The sequence below is a fragment of the Uranotaenia lowii genome, chromosome 3 (assembly GCF_029784155.1).
Source record: "Uranotaenia lowii strain MFRU-FL chromosome 3, ASM2978415v1, whole genome shotgun sequence".
NCBI lineage: Eukaryota > Metazoa > Arthropoda > Insecta > Diptera > Culicidae > Uranotaenia > Uranotaenia lowii.
Genome location: NC_073693.1, coordinates 169,220,490 through 169,237,317, shown reverse-complemented (window position 1 = coordinate 169,237,317; position 16,828 = coordinate 169,220,490). Strand labels below are relative to the sequence as shown.

Below are 16,828 nucleotides of genomic sequence, written 5' to 3'. Positions count from 1 at the left end.
TCCCACCTAATGGCCACCAAGCAGATACCTTCCCCAGTGGGGCAATGACTGGTCAGACCGCAGCAGCTTTCCTTGCTTCCTTCCCGTTTTTTTTTTCTTTTGGTGAAACATTTGACAGTCATTCACGGTTTGGTGCTAACAAGCCTCAAGAAATCTAAGCCTCGAAGACGACTGACCAAGCTGGGGGGAAGCATAAATTGAGTGTTTTCTGAGTAAGCATCACGACAAAGCTCCCGAAGGAGAAAAAATGGCAATTGTGTGTAGCTTCATCATACAAATGTGACCACAAGCGGCTAATGCTTAGGATGATTCAGAAACGGAGGGTTGGTCGATTTTTTCCCGATTGAATAACTCCTCAAAACTACTAGTTTGTATAATATCTTCAATTTATCTCGTACTCGTCAGCGTCTAGATTTATTTACATGCGTTTCCAACAGAATAAAAGTTGATTTGGTGGAAGATATTAATTTAAAAAATGAATCATACTAATCAATACCCAACAGGACACCCACAAACATCGAAATGGCCCGGACCCCAATCTTTATGCGTCTTTGGCTCCCTCGGTAGCTTTTGGGATCCTGCGTTTATGTTACGCTTTTATTTTTTTCAATAGCAACGGGCCTAGAGATGAGGAGGAGAAAATAAAAAAAAGGGAAGATTCACCGCCGGAGGATTATGAGTAATGCGATTAACTTTGCCGAATGGGTAGGAAACGATCTCATTAGAAGAGGAAATGGTTTTCACATGCTATTCCGAGAGGGTCCTCCGTCTTCGGCTCTTTTGGTAGGTTCGTTCGCAGGGTGAAATGCGGTGCCAAAGTCTCCCGACGACTACGACGACGACGACGGTTTCAAGACGCAGAATTTCAGCCGACTTTTGTCGTCTTTTTGGCCTCGGTCCATGCGGTCCGGACGATAATAAGATGGATATACCTTGTTTTCGGTCTCCTTGGAATGTTTGCCCGGCCCTCGATTGGCCTCTGCTGTTGCTTGCGAGCGGCCAAGCATTCCGGATAATAATGTCGTTATTTTATCGATAGGAAGCACAAAAAGTGGCTCCATGGGGACATTCAGCCACTTAATTAAATTTAGTGATTGCAGGTGGGGCTTCCGAGTATGGTTTGTTGATTGTAAAAGTTCTGGTGTAGTTGAACTGTATCTTTAAGAAGCGTCTGTGATTATTTTCGTTTTTGGTTTTCTTAAGGACTTTTTTCACATTCGGGCATGTTAAAAATGTCAAAGAAAAAGGTTTTAGAAATTGTTGCCATATCTTTGTCGTCTGCAAGCACACCGGCATATTTCCTGGAACAAGTATGATGATTTTAAAACGCTTAAACTTTAATTTTTATATTTTAAAATTAAATATCATTGACAGAGCTTTCAAGAGAAACGAATGAATTAAAGTTCCAATCATAAATCAGCCGCTTGATCAAAATCAACAAGTACAAGTTTTGGAAATTAGAGTTAGTGGTTGGCAAATTATTGCAACATATTAATTTTAAGATATGACTTTTTTTTAGGTTGGAGTTCTGAGTGCACCGACTTTTGCAACGAGCTGCATCAAGGAATATTGAAAGAAGGTAGTGCCGAGAGCCATATTGGATTTTTTTCGTGACGTCACTGTTGCCAAGCTTTCGAAGGTTTATACTGGTAGAACTCAAATTTCAAAGTTAAACACATTAAAGAACTAAATTAGAATCCAATTTGATTCGGATTATGTTGTAAGGCCACTAGTTGATTGTGCTATGAGGTTTCTTTGTGTTTAATAGACTGCAGTGAGTATTATTCTTGAATTTGTTATTGAATGCCCAGTCATGCTCTATGTGAAACGAGCAAAAATAATAATTTTCCCCTTTCAAAAGGTCTGATTGGTAGTTTATGGCAGTGCACCTCATTGTCATGATTTGAATCTAACATGGTGTACCATATGAATTTCTAATTTAGAAAAATTAACACCAATAAAACCATTGCAACTTTGGTTTACTAAATTCCATACAAGATTGTGGTTGGATTCGAAAAATACTATTTTTGGTTATTTTATTTTATCAACGATTCAAACCTAACTGATTTCAACATTTATAAGCAAAATTTTGAACAAATTATCAAGTTTTGTCAATTTGAGTTAGGATGCCTCAGCAACTTCAATCGTCTGAATTAAAGCAAAACAACTACTACATTCAACTTTTTTAGTACCTGTCTTGAAGAACAATAATATTTCTAGAAATGTGTGCCTTCAAAGTTGAAAAAATCTTCAAATTTTTTTAATTGCTAACAAAAAAGGAAAAATTTTCAGATAAATTTAAGGATTATTGGCAACAGTGACGTCACAGGCGGTACTAATACTAAAGCAAGGCTGCCTCGGCACTACCTACTTTAAATATTCCTTGGAGCTGCATTCACAATTTTATGCAAACTAGAAAAATTCCTTTGAATGGCAATGACTGGAAATATCAGATCAAGTAGGTCATGGACTGTACAGTATGCCCCATAAAAAAATCGAAAATCTGTCGTCGAGGTTTACAATCACTCTTTTTCATGTTTAAATGATTTAAAAACCTTTTTATTCATTCAGGCAAGAAAATAAATAAACGAAGAAACTAAGAAATAATCCATCGATGTTGTTCTCAACTACACTCTCCAGGTGAGATCTGAATATCAGAATAAGCCTCTGACTTTGAAGTCTACACTCAGAGGAAATCTTATTATAAATTTCATAAGACACGTCTTATGAACCGCTTTTTTGCGTCCAGAATAATTTTTCATAAGAGTCTTATGAAATTCTTTCAATTTTCATACCAAGTTCTTATGGAAAATAGAAGAAGTGGCATTGTGAAAATACAATGAACACATTCATTCCATCAGTCATTTTTTCGTCGTCATACAAGCATTAACCTGTTGTGGAGCCATTAGTTTTTTTTTTAAGTTAAAAGTGGTTTTGTTATTTCAAAAGGTAAGTTTATTTTTTGTGAGCGCTTAAAAGATTAGTCAAACATATCCGTTTCCATAAGACCCTCTTATGAAAAGCAACAACCTTTCATAGAAGCAGGTGTTCATCTGAAAAACTAATTCGCTTCATAAGACAATCTTATGAATTTCATAGATTTTTCTTATGGCGCCACTTCATAAGAGAATCTTATGATTAACGTAATAGTATTTTTCTGAGTGTACGTTTCAGAGATGGAAGTCTTCAGAGAGTCGACACTTGGTTCAAATCCGGACGTTCAAAAACTTCATATTTTCTTCCAGCCATGTTTGGGATCGTTTTGAGGTATGAAATGGGCTCCACCTTGATGAGCAACAACATTTTCGGGTTCATCGGAGTTTGCCCGAATTCACGGAAGCATCTGATTCTTCAAAATATCCATGTAGACTTTTAATCTAGATTTATGAGAACAGGAGGCATCTTCAATGCATTCGAAGCAACTGCGCCAAACTCCATGATTATGGTGAGATGCTTGGTAGTTAACTTGAATTTCACATTCTCTGGAACATCCTAAGCCTTCATGAGTAAAATATACCACTCCGTACGTAAATTGGACATTAAATCAATCTAAAAGTTTCTTGACCGAGAACGCGACGATCAGCTCCTCTTCTTTAACTTTAACAGCAATCGCTTTGAGCACTCAAGTTGCAGGGTTTTAATCAATCTGTTATGAAATGGCGGTGATGATGAAATAGGGTGATTTGCAAAGGTTGCACAGCTAAGCACATGCGTTTGGTTTTTATGCAGTATTATAGTCATTTCGACCGAATTCACTCGATTTTTTCTGTCTGCTTGGTCAACAAGATCCAAAAGTTCAAAGTTTCGAAAAAAATGACATCAAAATTTAAAAAAAAAATCGTTTAAAACAGGTTGCCTGTGCCCAAAAGTTGCACAGGCAAATTTGATTTTGGCTTCTAAAGGTTTTAAATTTGATGGAGGCTGCTCACTTCACCGAGGTGGACCTTGGAGAAATTTAGCGCTACGATGGATAAGATAGTCGAGTTGATCACAAGTCGAAGCAACGTTATTATTGCGGGGGATTTCGATGCGTGGGCCCAGGAATGGAGTAGTTCTCTTTATAACGAGAGGCCCGACACGCTTCCGTTTCGTCAGTGAATGGCTTAAGCGCCACTTCCTTACGGAAGACCACCCACCTAGTCTTGTTTTGCCCAGCTGAATGAGACTCGGTCGCGAGTTCCTTTTGATCCCCTATTTTGGGGAAGAAGCGGAAGGGACTCTAAAAAGGGATCCGTACTTCGGCTTCGATTTCGAATCCGCCCCGAAGACGAGAACAGCCCGCAAATTCACGGAAAGGGGAGCTATCCGTTGTTCGATGAAAAGTTAAACTAAAGCAATCTGAAAATTAACGAACGAATTCCCACCCTCTTACCTTGCTCAGGAATGGAAAAAGATCGTGATTGGTTTCGCAGCCAACCTCCGCCGTAAATCTGAACCAAAGAAACAAACGAATAACCTGTGACCCCTTTCCCAAATACCTCAATCATGTCATCATTTTAGTATTACATTCCCGCTAGATTAGCATTTGCAGTACGAAATTGCTTACGATATTTACATGATGTTTATTGCGATCTCCTCTACTGTTTGGTGTGCCATTTCATTTCAGTTTATAATTCTAACTGCTGAAACATTCATTCGGTGGAGAAGCTTGGTTGTTGGTCCATTATCCGGTGTGATCGATCATCTTCAGTTCTCATGTTAAATGATTTGAAATTTCCGTGCGGGGGTGGAAATTGGCTACTTTTCCGGCTCGCCAGTCCAAGATAAACTTATTTCACGTCCAAAAAAATGTTACGGGACGAAATTTGCAAATCGCAACAAAAGCGGCTAAAGGTGCGTGCCGTTCAAAATGTCATGTACATGAACAATCGCTAGCGAATATAGTAGGCTATGGGTGAGTACTCACGTTTGCTGCTATTGGAGACGGGGGTTATGAGGAAACTTATTCCCCCATTTTTGATTCCAACCTGCTGGAAACCTTTGTTGGGATTCCTTAGCCACGTGCGGATTGGCAGTTGATGGAGACTTCACCTTAACATGCAGGTGGTGCTGGTGCTGGACCGAACGGTGATGCAGTCGATTCTGCCTCCGGGTCTAACCCGCAGGTCGCAAGCGCTGTGTCGGTTTTGCTGCGGATTGCGATGATTCTGAGCAACGAGGACTAGTTGTATGGTGATGGCGGGGCCCGCCCGCCAGTTGACTTCTGACTGGACACGTGGACTCTTCGAAGGTAATGTTCCACCTGCGGCGGGTCTCGTTCCGTCTCGGCGACGCTGGGAGGCACTCTGGGAAGATTCAAGTGGGTGTTTCAAACCTGTCACAAAAAAGACGGCGTGACGTTTCACGTGATGTTCTCGACTACACAATGTTCTCACACCTTTCCTCGGCGTAAGCACAAGCTGTTACGCATTCACACTTCCACCTTCTTCACTTTTATTAGCCTTATCGTAAGCTTGAAGGGAATACAAAAAATGATTAACAACCAAAGCACTGGTTCGAGGATCACAGGCAAAGAGTTAGATTAGGGAATTATCACGCTACTAACCGATCTTATCCCAACTGAACTTCAAGAGTAAGTGAATTGAGTAATCGCATCAACTATCAGATCCCTTGAGACTAGTTCAACTTCTTACCGGAACTACCCGATACGAAAGTCTAATCGAGCAGTTAAACGAATGTTTTCCTTTTCCATGTATTTACGATGACGCCTTGTCTTCCCCTTCCGAATCCGAATTTGAAGGCCCATCTTTTTCTCTCCCAAACCTAAGTGTACAAAAGACCCCCGAAAGAGGTCATTCACCTACCACACAACAAGTTTGCAGTTAGTAGTCTTCTGGAAGACAACTCTTGAGCCATGATTCCTACTCAGGAGACGTGTCGGTCGGTTGGCCGAGTGCTTTCAAATGTGTGCATGAATCATTAGGATCATCAAAATTACTGATGGATACTGAGTTAGGGTGGCAATTTGTAGAAGGAGTTATTATACTTCGCTCTATTTTATAATTTAAGATTTTATTCCATTTATCTGGCTCTTTTTTTATCAAATGTTCACAAATATGAATTAAATCTATTTTATTTTCATGTCGGTTCTGCTGTTTAATATTTACGTTTATCTAATGTCTATGTGCTCGTTACATCTTACAAACGCCAGAGGACAGGGTCTTCTTGAAGCACTTGCAAGGCTGAATGTAGACCTGGCGAACGCAGGTAATACAAGGTACTATCATAGAGAGGGGCGTGAATCCATTACAGATAAAGTCTGCTTCATTTAATATTGGAACAAATTCTTTTGCTCATTGTGGCGCTCCTAGTGGACGGATTTGGAAACTTTTTTCACCCACGTGTCGGGAAATTCATTACCTTTCACCATGTATTTATGTCATAACACCAAACGATAGCATTTTGTAAACAACCGCCATGGAAGCCGAACGGAGAGATCAAATTGTGCACAGTTTTTTTACGAGTACGAGTACGAGAATTTCTTCGAAACAGCAATGAATAATTTTTTTAATTTTTTTTTATGAAAGAGTAAAGAAAATGCTACATTTGTATGAAAAACAAATTATGAATTCGTTAATAAATGACTGAACTACACGCAATTGTTTGTGTTCCAATATTAAATGAAGCAGACTTTACATCCGTCTAACTTGGTCAGCACTTGGTCGTACAGCTTTCGAGCACGGATTCTGGCCACATTGTTCTGCTTCAGCGTCCGATTTGGCTGTTTGCTGGCTCTGAATGACCTTATTCCTTCCCGGAGACGAATTCGTCCCACCGTACTGTGAGCCGCCTGGAACTTATTGGTCAAATCGCGGTCTGAAAAATTGGGATTCCTCTTGACGGCCTTGATGACTTTCCCACGCAGTTTCCGGTCGACAGTTCCACTCCGACGCTTCGAATGCGGCTTCCGAGCCGTCGTCAATGTTTCCTTGTACTGCTATAACACGCCATACGGTATTTCTGGGCATTTTAAGCTGTTTAGCTAGCTTCGATGCCGACAACAATGGATTTTCAAGAAAACTGTGCACAATTTGATTTCTCCGGTCGGCTTCCATGGCGGTTGTTTACTAATTCCTATCGTTTGGTGTTATGACATAAATACATGGTGAAAGGTAATGAATTTCCCGACACGTGGGTGAAAAAAGTTTCCAAATCCGTCCACTAGGAGCGCCACAATGAGCAAAAGAATTTGTTCCAATATTAAATGAAGCAGACTTTATCACATTTTCTAGTCCCAGATGGACAAGTAATTTGAGGGTGACCGAGGGCTACACTCATAGCGACACTAACAAATCCCGTACGACTAGGATACGAGCGAGAAGGAGTTAATATTTTTGGAAGAACTGCGCGACATTGCTAAATCCCTTCAGCTGGAAAAGGCTCCCGGTCCAGATGGTATCCCGAACATAGCAGTTAAGGCCGCGATTATGAAATTTTCCGAAATGTTCCGATCGTCACTGAAAATTTGTATTGAGGACAGGATGTTTCCAGATGTTTGGAAACGGCAGAAGCTGGTTCTGCTGCCCAAACCATGAAGCCAATGGAGAGCCCATTGGCATACAGGCCAATTTCACTACAGGACACTGTGGTAAAAGTTCTGGAAAATGTGATCTTGAATCGTATCCAGAGGTACACGAAGGGCGAAGGCGGATTGTCCAACAATCAATTCGGCTTTCGAAAAGGGCGATGCACAGTGGACGCCATTCGAACTGTCATCGAAACGGCTGATGACGCCAGACTCAAGAAGAGAAGAGGGGATCGTTTTTGTGCGGTAGTAACATTGGACATGCTCAACGCCTTCAATAGTGTCAGCTGAGCACATGAAGCCCAAGGTGGTTTTAGTGGGATGAACCCACACACGGCAGCAAACATCCGGCTGTTATGGTTTGAAGTCAAATTTCCATCTTGTAAAAAAAGCGATTGCATCTTCGCTTATAAAAATGAGGATACCGAAATGTCTCTGCAAATTAGTGGAAAGCTACTACCAGAACCACAAGCTACAATACATGACGAGCGAAGGATTTCAGGAAATGGATGTTACAGCTGGAGTACCGCAAGGGTCTATACTGGGCCCGGTTCTGTGGAATATTACGTATGGTGAGGAGCTGACATTGAGCCTGCCAGAGGGAGTAAAGTTGGTTGGTTTAGCGGGCGACGTCGTGCTACTAGCGACTGGTTACTCAACAGAAATCGTCCAGCTAAGAGCTTCAGAGGCTGTAGAAGCGGTAGAGAGCTGGATGGTTTCCAGTTGACCAAAACCGAGATGATCCTGATATCAAACTTGATTTCACCGCAAACAGGCAGGATTATAGTTGGATCATGCACTATCGAATCAAAACGTGAGCTTAAATATTTGGGTGTGATGATTGACGACCGGCTCAGCTTTAAAAACCACGTTGAGTATGTGTGCAAGAAGGCGGCAACAGGCGGCAACTCACAAGGATAATGGCGAACAACTCGGGGATCCGAAGTAGTCAGCGAAGGATAATTTCGAGTGTAGTTTCGCCAATCCTTCGGTATGGAGGGGCGGCCTAGAAATCTGGTCTTAACATCCAGTGTAACCAGCAGAAGCTGAACAGTATACAAAGGCGAATGAATTTGCGGGTCATCAGTGCATACCGCACCGTTTCGTTGGAGGCTGCATGCGTTGTAGCGGGAGTCATGCCCATCTCGGTTTTGTTGGTGGAGGACTCCTATTGCTGCGAAAATAGAGGCACGCAAAACGTGAGAACACGAGCCAGAAATAGCTCCATGGCCTACTGACAGCAGCTGTGAGACAGCTCAGAAAGAAGAAGGTGGACCCATCGTTTATTGTTTATTGTTTATTGTTTAAAACATCAACGGATCACATGTTGATCCTAATGACTACACTATAACTAACAAATTAAAATTAATATCAACATAAAACTACACAATACTAGATACACTTAAAATTTTTCTTCGGAATACGTTCCTTGAGACGTCGAAGTCGAAATGTTCGGAAAACCGATTAAAAGTTTTTAGAATGCCGATGAAAGCGCTGTTAGCACCGTAATTGTTCAGGCGAATAGGTACGTAGAGCTGCAGGTTCTGGTTTCGTAATCCTCGTGGTCGTACGCTGAGAGGTATGACCTCCAACACTTCAGGGCAGTCGATTCTAGATGTTAGAAGGTCCGCTACAACTAGAGCACGTGTAGCATTTCGGCGTACTTGAAGCGTATCTAAGCCTATGAGACGGCAGCGGTTTTCGTAGCTTGGTAAACGAAACGGATCTTGCCAGTTTAGGTGTCGTAGAGCGTACCGCAAGAAACGCCGCTGAATAGCCTCGATTCTTTCAGCTCCATTCTGGTAGAACGGGCACCAAACAGCTGAAGCGTACTCGAGAATAGAACGAACTATGCAGCAATAAAGACTTTTCAGGCAATATACGTCTTTGAAATCTTTGGCCATACGAAACAAGAATCCAAGGCTTCGAGAAGCTTTGTCAACAACATAGTTCGTATGAGTCTTGAACTCCAGCCGTCGGTCAAGAATAACGCCCAGATCGTTGATATGGTCCACGCGGATGATGGTTTGGTCTCCGAGGATGTACTCTGCATGAAGAGGATGTCGCTTACGGGTAAACGATATTACCGAGCATTTACTGCGGTTCAAGGGCAAGCAATTGATATCGCACCAGTGAGCAAAAGCGGTGAATTGCTGTTGAAGGAAGTTAATGTCGTCTTGGCCGTTTATGGTGTGAAAAAGTTTCAGGTCATCGGCATATGCGAGCTTTGTGCCACCGAGGAGCGAGAGTACATCATTAAAATAGATCACAAAAATGATCGGTCCCAAATGACATCCTTGAGGCACTCCTGAAGAGGCAACGAACTGCCTAGAAAAGAAATCACCAGTACGAACGGATAACTTTCGTCCCATTAAGTAACTCCGGAACCAATCCAGTAGAGAACCACAGAAGCCTAAACGTTCGAGCTTTGCGATTGCAATATCGTGGTTCACCTTATCGAACGCAGCAGAGAGATCTGTGTAAATGGCGTCTGTTTGAGTTCTCTTGGCAAAGCTGTCCTGCACGAACGATGTAAAACTCAGTAGGTTTGTAGTTGTGGATCGTTTAGCCATGAACCCGTGCTGATCGTTGGAGAAGTGATGCTTGCAAAATGAGAAAATTGGATCCAAAACAACTAGTTCAAACAGTTTGGCGATCGCGCATAAAGCGGAGATTCCGCGGTAGTTGCTCACATCTCTCTTATCTCCCTTTTTGTGGACAGGAAACATGTGAGCTTTTTTCCACAATGATGGAAAGATTCCACAGTCCAGCGATGATTGAAAGATGTGCCTTATAGGTGTCAGCAGAGATGGCATAAAACACTTCAAAAAAGTAGCTGGTATACCGTCCGGGCCCGTAGAAGATGAATTTTTTAGCTTAGCTGTCGCTTTTAGGATGGCTGCATCGTTAACCAGAATACCATTCAAAGATGACCCTAGGGGTGATATATTTCCGACAGCCCTGGCCAGTTGCTCCATGGAAATTTCCCCAGTGGTGAAGATTCCAGAAAATTTCTCGGCAAAAAGTTTACAAATTTCTGGATCAGAATTCGCTGTGTCGCTGTCAAGGAACATGTGAGACGGAAGTTCTGGTTCGTTCCCTTGATTTTTTACGTGTTTCCAAAAAGATTTCGGACTGGTCTTAAAATTCCTTTGTAACCGGTTTAGATAATTTAAGTAGCTACACTTACTGACTTTTTTTATAAGCAGAGTTTAGTTTGCGGTATTCTCCCTTAGTGTAAGGGGATTTGTGCTTGTTGTAGTTTCGGAGTGCATGTTTCTTGGCCGTCTTCAGTCGCCGCAGTTCTTTAGTGACCCAGGGAGCCCGTAGATTTGTAGCCAACCTACGTTTCGGAACATGGCGATCCCAAACAACAAGAAGTGGATGAAGAGAAAGCATGGCGAAGTGGATTTCTACATGACGCAATTCCTGAGTGCTCATGGATGCTTCATGAAGTATCACCATAGGTTCGGACATGCGGACTCGCCGGTCTGCCTAACATGCGGTGACGTGGACGAGATACCCGAACACGTTGTATTCTATTGTCCAAGATTAGAAGAGGAACGTGCCAACATTTTGGCCGCCTGCGGACCAGAAACGACAGCGGACAACATGTGGCAGAAGATGTGTTATGACATCAATACATGGCAGGCGGCAGTGATGGGCTCGCCCGGATAATGACTGCTTTGCAAAGGAGTTGGAGACTGACGCCAATTACGATTGACGTAGGATACGTAAGTTATCTTTACTAAGCCTCAAGAGTCCGAAGCTATCAAATGAACTACGCAAATGAATCAGCGTAGCCGATGGGATCACAACGTGTAGATGATCTTGGGCGGTCTGGATGATATTTAGTTTAAATATGAACTTCTTGGCGAGTGTTGCATAAGTAGCGCGTATGCGTGAATTAGACACCCCGGCCGAAGTATTGCCTTAGGGCAGGTACCGGTCAGCGAAATTGTCTGAGGCTCCTGGGGAGTTTAGGGCATATGTTTATACGGATGAGTATATAACGAGTCGACACATTGGTTCCATTTAGACACGGCACCTGACGTGCATTGGGACCAATTCATAAAATTCCTTGATTTAAAAATCAATGATCAATAAAAAAAAATGCAGCTCTTCAAGATGCTTAATATTTGTGCGAAACTTATATACTTCAATGCACAGATCAGTGCCATTGAGATGTTTCTCTAAACAGATCAATTGATCAATGTTGATGTTCATAGATATGTTTGAGGTTCAGTTTTGAAAAAGTCACCTGATCCATTATCAATTGAAGGAGAAAAAGAAAAAATCGGAGATATTTAACACTGAAGTTGTATATTTGGATACGAAGTGTAAGGTATTGTTGTAAGGAAACTCTTATTTGAATACACAACAACTTAAACAGAAATATGTAAGTACGTGTATCCCCAACTCCTCTTGAATGATGAACTACTTACTTTGACTCTAATTTTATTCAGATCGCCGCAAGCTTTTAAGTGAAAGATCCCTCTTGGATTAAAATTATAACCAAAAACACTACTGCAATGTTAGGAAGTGATGAACTAAGTCTCCATTAAACACAATGCCTTAAAAATAGATTCCACCAGATTTCTTAGTTGGGCTGTTTAAGAAATCAGGCTTTTTTTGCTTTTAATTCATCCGTGAGACGTTAGAAGTGTCTATATTTTCAGTTGTTTTCAATGTTAATCCAATTAGATGTTCAAAAGCTAAAGTTTGTTCTATATTTAAAATAGTTTTAAAATATACACACTAAACATTAGCAGAAAGCTTTAACGGTTCCTTAAGAACGGCATATGCCCGTGGATTATCCTAAATAACAGGTTGCTGATTTTCCTAACAAAGCAGAATTTATAAAATTTCTTCCAAAATACGATTATCACCTGACCGTTTTTACCCTCCACCGAACTCAACTAGAATGTCCGGCAGAAGAAGATTCCTGGCAAAGCAGCTGGTACACCTGTGCGAAGGTATTCTGGGAAGGACATTTATGGTGGCCTTTTCGTTTCAGTTTTTACAGCTCCCATTCCATAATCTAACGTATTTTCGCTTATCGAAACAGAGTTTTCCCAGCAAACATACTGCTCGGCAACATAAAACGCAGCATTTTTTCCTCTCCTTATTCCTGAATCACCGGGTCAGCCTTTTGCAACTTGTGGAAATAAAAGTAGCCCCCCATTTACTGATCCTTCGCCCCTCCTTCTCATCTTCCTTTCCAATACAAGAATCTGTTTTTTGCTGGGCGTTCGATTTTATGATGATGCAGAAGCGATAAATTCCATTCAACCGAATCGAGTCTGTTTATTTTTAATGGAAATTTATTAGAAAATTCAAGTGAACCGTATACGTTAGAAAAAACAACAAACTGCATACCGAATGATGAAACGTCCGTCGTTTGCCAGTTGCATTTTGGAGAGTGTTTTTCCGGCATGGTTTTATTATTGTTTTTGTTGACAAAGATCAATGGGCTGGGACGCTTGATTCATTCGATGGCTGGAAATATTGCTGCGTTTTTATAAAATTTGTCGAGATGAGAATTGATAATATGAAAAGGTTTGGGTATGTTTCGATAGGATATCGATAAATTTTCTTTTCTCCACTGAAACAAACTGAAAACTAAACTGTTCTTTAAATCAGACATTGGTATAATTTCTTTTCGTGCAAATGATTTTCCTCTACTGGTTAATTTCATCCAGGGTTTCCCACAAAAGTATCCATTAATTAACCTTGAACGCTCTAACTGTTCGTCCCATTTGATCTATAATTTGATTTCACAAAAACTGCCCCTTAATCTTCTTGATGATGGTCAAGAACAAAACAACTTCCGCTCGTTTCGCCGATTGGTTTCTACCTTCTTGAAGGAGAAAATGGAAGTATTTTCTTTCTTTTCTGGTGTGCCTCAATGGACGGACACCCTAGTGCTCTTTTGATCATTTTGGATCCAAAAATCAGCAGGTTCTGAAATTGGGTAAAAGGGCGGAAAATCAAGGAGCGAGAAAACATTTTCAGTCATTCAGGAAAGTCTTTTTTCCAAACGAACCAAATAATCAACTATGGCCTTAAACTGTCCGAGCTTCATCAGAACAAACATGAATTCAACCACATTCCAGCCATTCTTATTGTAAATAGCGAAATTTCTTCATGATTTCATATTTAAACTAAAAAGAACGATTATATCTATGAGCCACGGTATAAACGGTTTGTTACACGATTGGAGAGGATTTTACAATTGAACGGAAATCATTGTGAATCACTGTGGAAAAATGCCTTAAAATTTAAACTACATACTAAGTACTAGGATAGCAAATAAAAATAGCCCTTTTGATGGTATAAGCGTAAAATTTATCCTTAATTTTTACTTCAAGGCTTGATATAATTATGAGAAGCCGTCGGACAACATGCGGTTGGAAACTGTACATGTGTAGAATTTGGTGCACTCGCGAATTGCGTCTTCGTTTCCTGCCTAAATCGGATCCCTTGAAATTTCATTTGAAGCATAATCCAATTATAGGGGTTAATTAATTCAGTCTCGTTCGGCATTCTTCGCCTTCCGGTATCCGGATGAGTATCAACATTCAATGCAACTAGCTGTAAAACGGGAAGTTTGGTGGGACCCGAAATGCCCTGCAGATGAACGGCTTATTTATCGCAATTGGTGGCCTAACGGTCTTACCGCCTAATGAAAATGAACTTTCAAATCTCTTCGACCACTGCCAGAAATTGTGTTAGATACCCGCTCCCGGCTATTTTGAGGGCACGTCGAAGAGCAGTTTCCGGCATCAGAGGGACTTGAGAGCCTGGATGCCTTATAATCGAGTTATAATTTATGGTTTCTGGTAAGCTGTATATTTCCGGTGGTGTTATTAAATACAATCCGGTTCAGAGGGATTTTCCTGGCAAAGATGCTACTGCTGCTGTTATGAATTGGGAACAGTGGTGCTCCACAGTCAGTTACGAGTTTGCTTTCAATTTTACATGGGGAAACACGATTTCCAACGTGACCTAAGTGGGCTTGAAATCCGATTTCAAGATTAGATGCTGGAAAAGAGATTTCAAATTTCTCGCATTATCAAGCACTATTTGAAAGTTTTGAATGATTTTGGAAAATTTATTCAGTTCCTCCACAATTATGAGTCAAACACAATTATTAGTCACCGAACATTTCAACTGCTGATACTTTTGTTATTTTTAAAATCATTCCTCAGAGGGTAAATTACCACGACAGTTAATATTTTCTTTAAGTAAATAAAAAATAGAATAGAATGTTAATATCATCAAAATGCATTAAAAATTTTATGTGTGCGCTTGATATCAGTAAAATTGCTGTTTGAATAGTTTTTATTATACGCTAGCTATAATCTGTCGAACTATCGCATAAAATTCCACTGTTATAAGGTCGATATCTAAACCGTTAAGCCCCTTATGCGGGTATTTCACAGATTCCAAAAAATGAATTGGTCTTATATAATCACAAAGAACGTGTTTACAATTTCCAAATATGTGGCAAAATAAAAATGACCCCTAATTGTTACTGAATCCACCAAGTTCCACACAATAATGGTGTAGAGTCCCGGTTCTGAACCCTATTGAGGACCAAATCCAGACTGCCGCACAACTAACTTGATTGCTGGCAAGACTCTGCAAAGGTCAGTTGGGCTAGCGATTGCTCAATATCGTTGGTTGAGTTTGATTATTTGAGACCCATCCCTTCTTCTAGTGGAGAGATTAGAAGGGGAGAAAGGATTCCATATAATTTTTAATGCAAATTTCGTTGAAACCTTCCTGATTTGCTTTGGGAGGATAGGAAGAGGGGAGGGAGCCCATACACATTTTTGCAATACTCGATAACTGATTAAGTGAGAGGATTCAAATTAAGCATTCGCGGGTATTTGAGTGAACGAAATGTTCTCAAGACAGTTTGAAGTTTTTTTCCACCTTTCATTAGAGAAACCAAAGAGGATAGGGGACTTCCATACAGATTTTTGAATGACTGGCGAAATTATAGAACAAATGGAACTTAATTTGGCATAGGACGATATTTGGATACGGAAAAAGACTCTATGGTTGTTTAAGGCCCCTCTCCGATCCCAGTAATACATAGGGGGCCCCCACAGTTTTTTTTTAAAAGATGTCGAGTCGAGAGGTAACCAACCGAAAGGCACTATTTTTGTTGCATATCTGAAGAATTACTCCATCAAAGGAAACCAATTTTAGTCGGGGAGGGTTTTTGGGATGGAGAAAAGTTTCTATGCTTATTCAGGAACCCTTCAGGGGAGCTGAATAGGGAAGCTCTCATACATTTTTGGCTAACTTGATAACATTTGAAGTAAATGGATTCAAATTTGTCATTGGAAAGTACAAAGAAATAAGAATTTAAGACTCCTTTTTTCTTTTAAGTGGGGAGCTTGAAATGGGAGAGGGATGCACCCATACTTTTTTATTATAATTCCAGGAATTATCGAGCTAATTTAGCACAGAAGGGATTAGGATACGAAGAACGTTTTCTTGATTATTAATCAGATGATTCTTATAATTTTATTTTTAATGATTTGTAAAATGGAAACAAATTTGGCTCGAGAGAGGAATTTTCTACAAATAAAACCTTTATTGTGGTTGAGTTTAACAGCACATGAATAAATATATTTTGGATACAAAATAACGATTCTAAAACAAATTTAGGAACGGTTTTGGAAAAAGAAAAGAATATTTAAGAAACAAGAAGAAATCAGAAACATGTTGAATTCCCATCAATTTTGGAAGGTGTGGCAAAGCACATCGGGTCAGTTATTCTTAATAAGACTTAACTTCGAGCTAAATCTGAATTTTTTGATTGAATTCCGAATCTTACTTTAATTTATCGGCCTTATCAGTGAAAAGTGATGTCCTATTTAGTAGGGACATCTAATGATAATGGAATTTTTTTTTGTAGATGGATAGAAGGTCTGATGAAATGAAAGATAGTGAAAATGAGCGGGTAGAATTTATTTAGAAGCATTATCATCAAATATCAAATTTTTGTTCGACACGAGCCATCTACTTTGAAGTGGTAGATACAGATAGAGTTGCATCTACCACCACACATAAGTAGGCCAAGCGGGGTTCGCCCCACAAGCGAGAAAACTTGCAGTGCTTGGCCTACTAATCAAGGTTGCCGAAAAAAGTTCTGTGTTTTAGTGAAAAAAAATTCTGACTTTCTGTGATTTTAACCGAAAATTCTGTGATGGTTTTCTGTGACGCTGTTTCCTTAAGTTTCAATGAAAGCTCATGATAAATTGGGTCTTTTTAACATTTTACTTG

General features: G+C 40.3%; 1 protein-coding gene across 4 annotated transcripts in view; it reads right to left on the bottom strand.

Annotated features, from left to right (window-relative positions):
* LOC129753496 (potassium voltage-gated channel protein Shal) overlaps positions 1-16,828 on the bottom strand; it is a 784,223-nt gene that overhangs the window by 237,396 nt on the left and 529,999 nt on the right. The gene's annotated exons all lie outside the window — the stretch shown is intronic.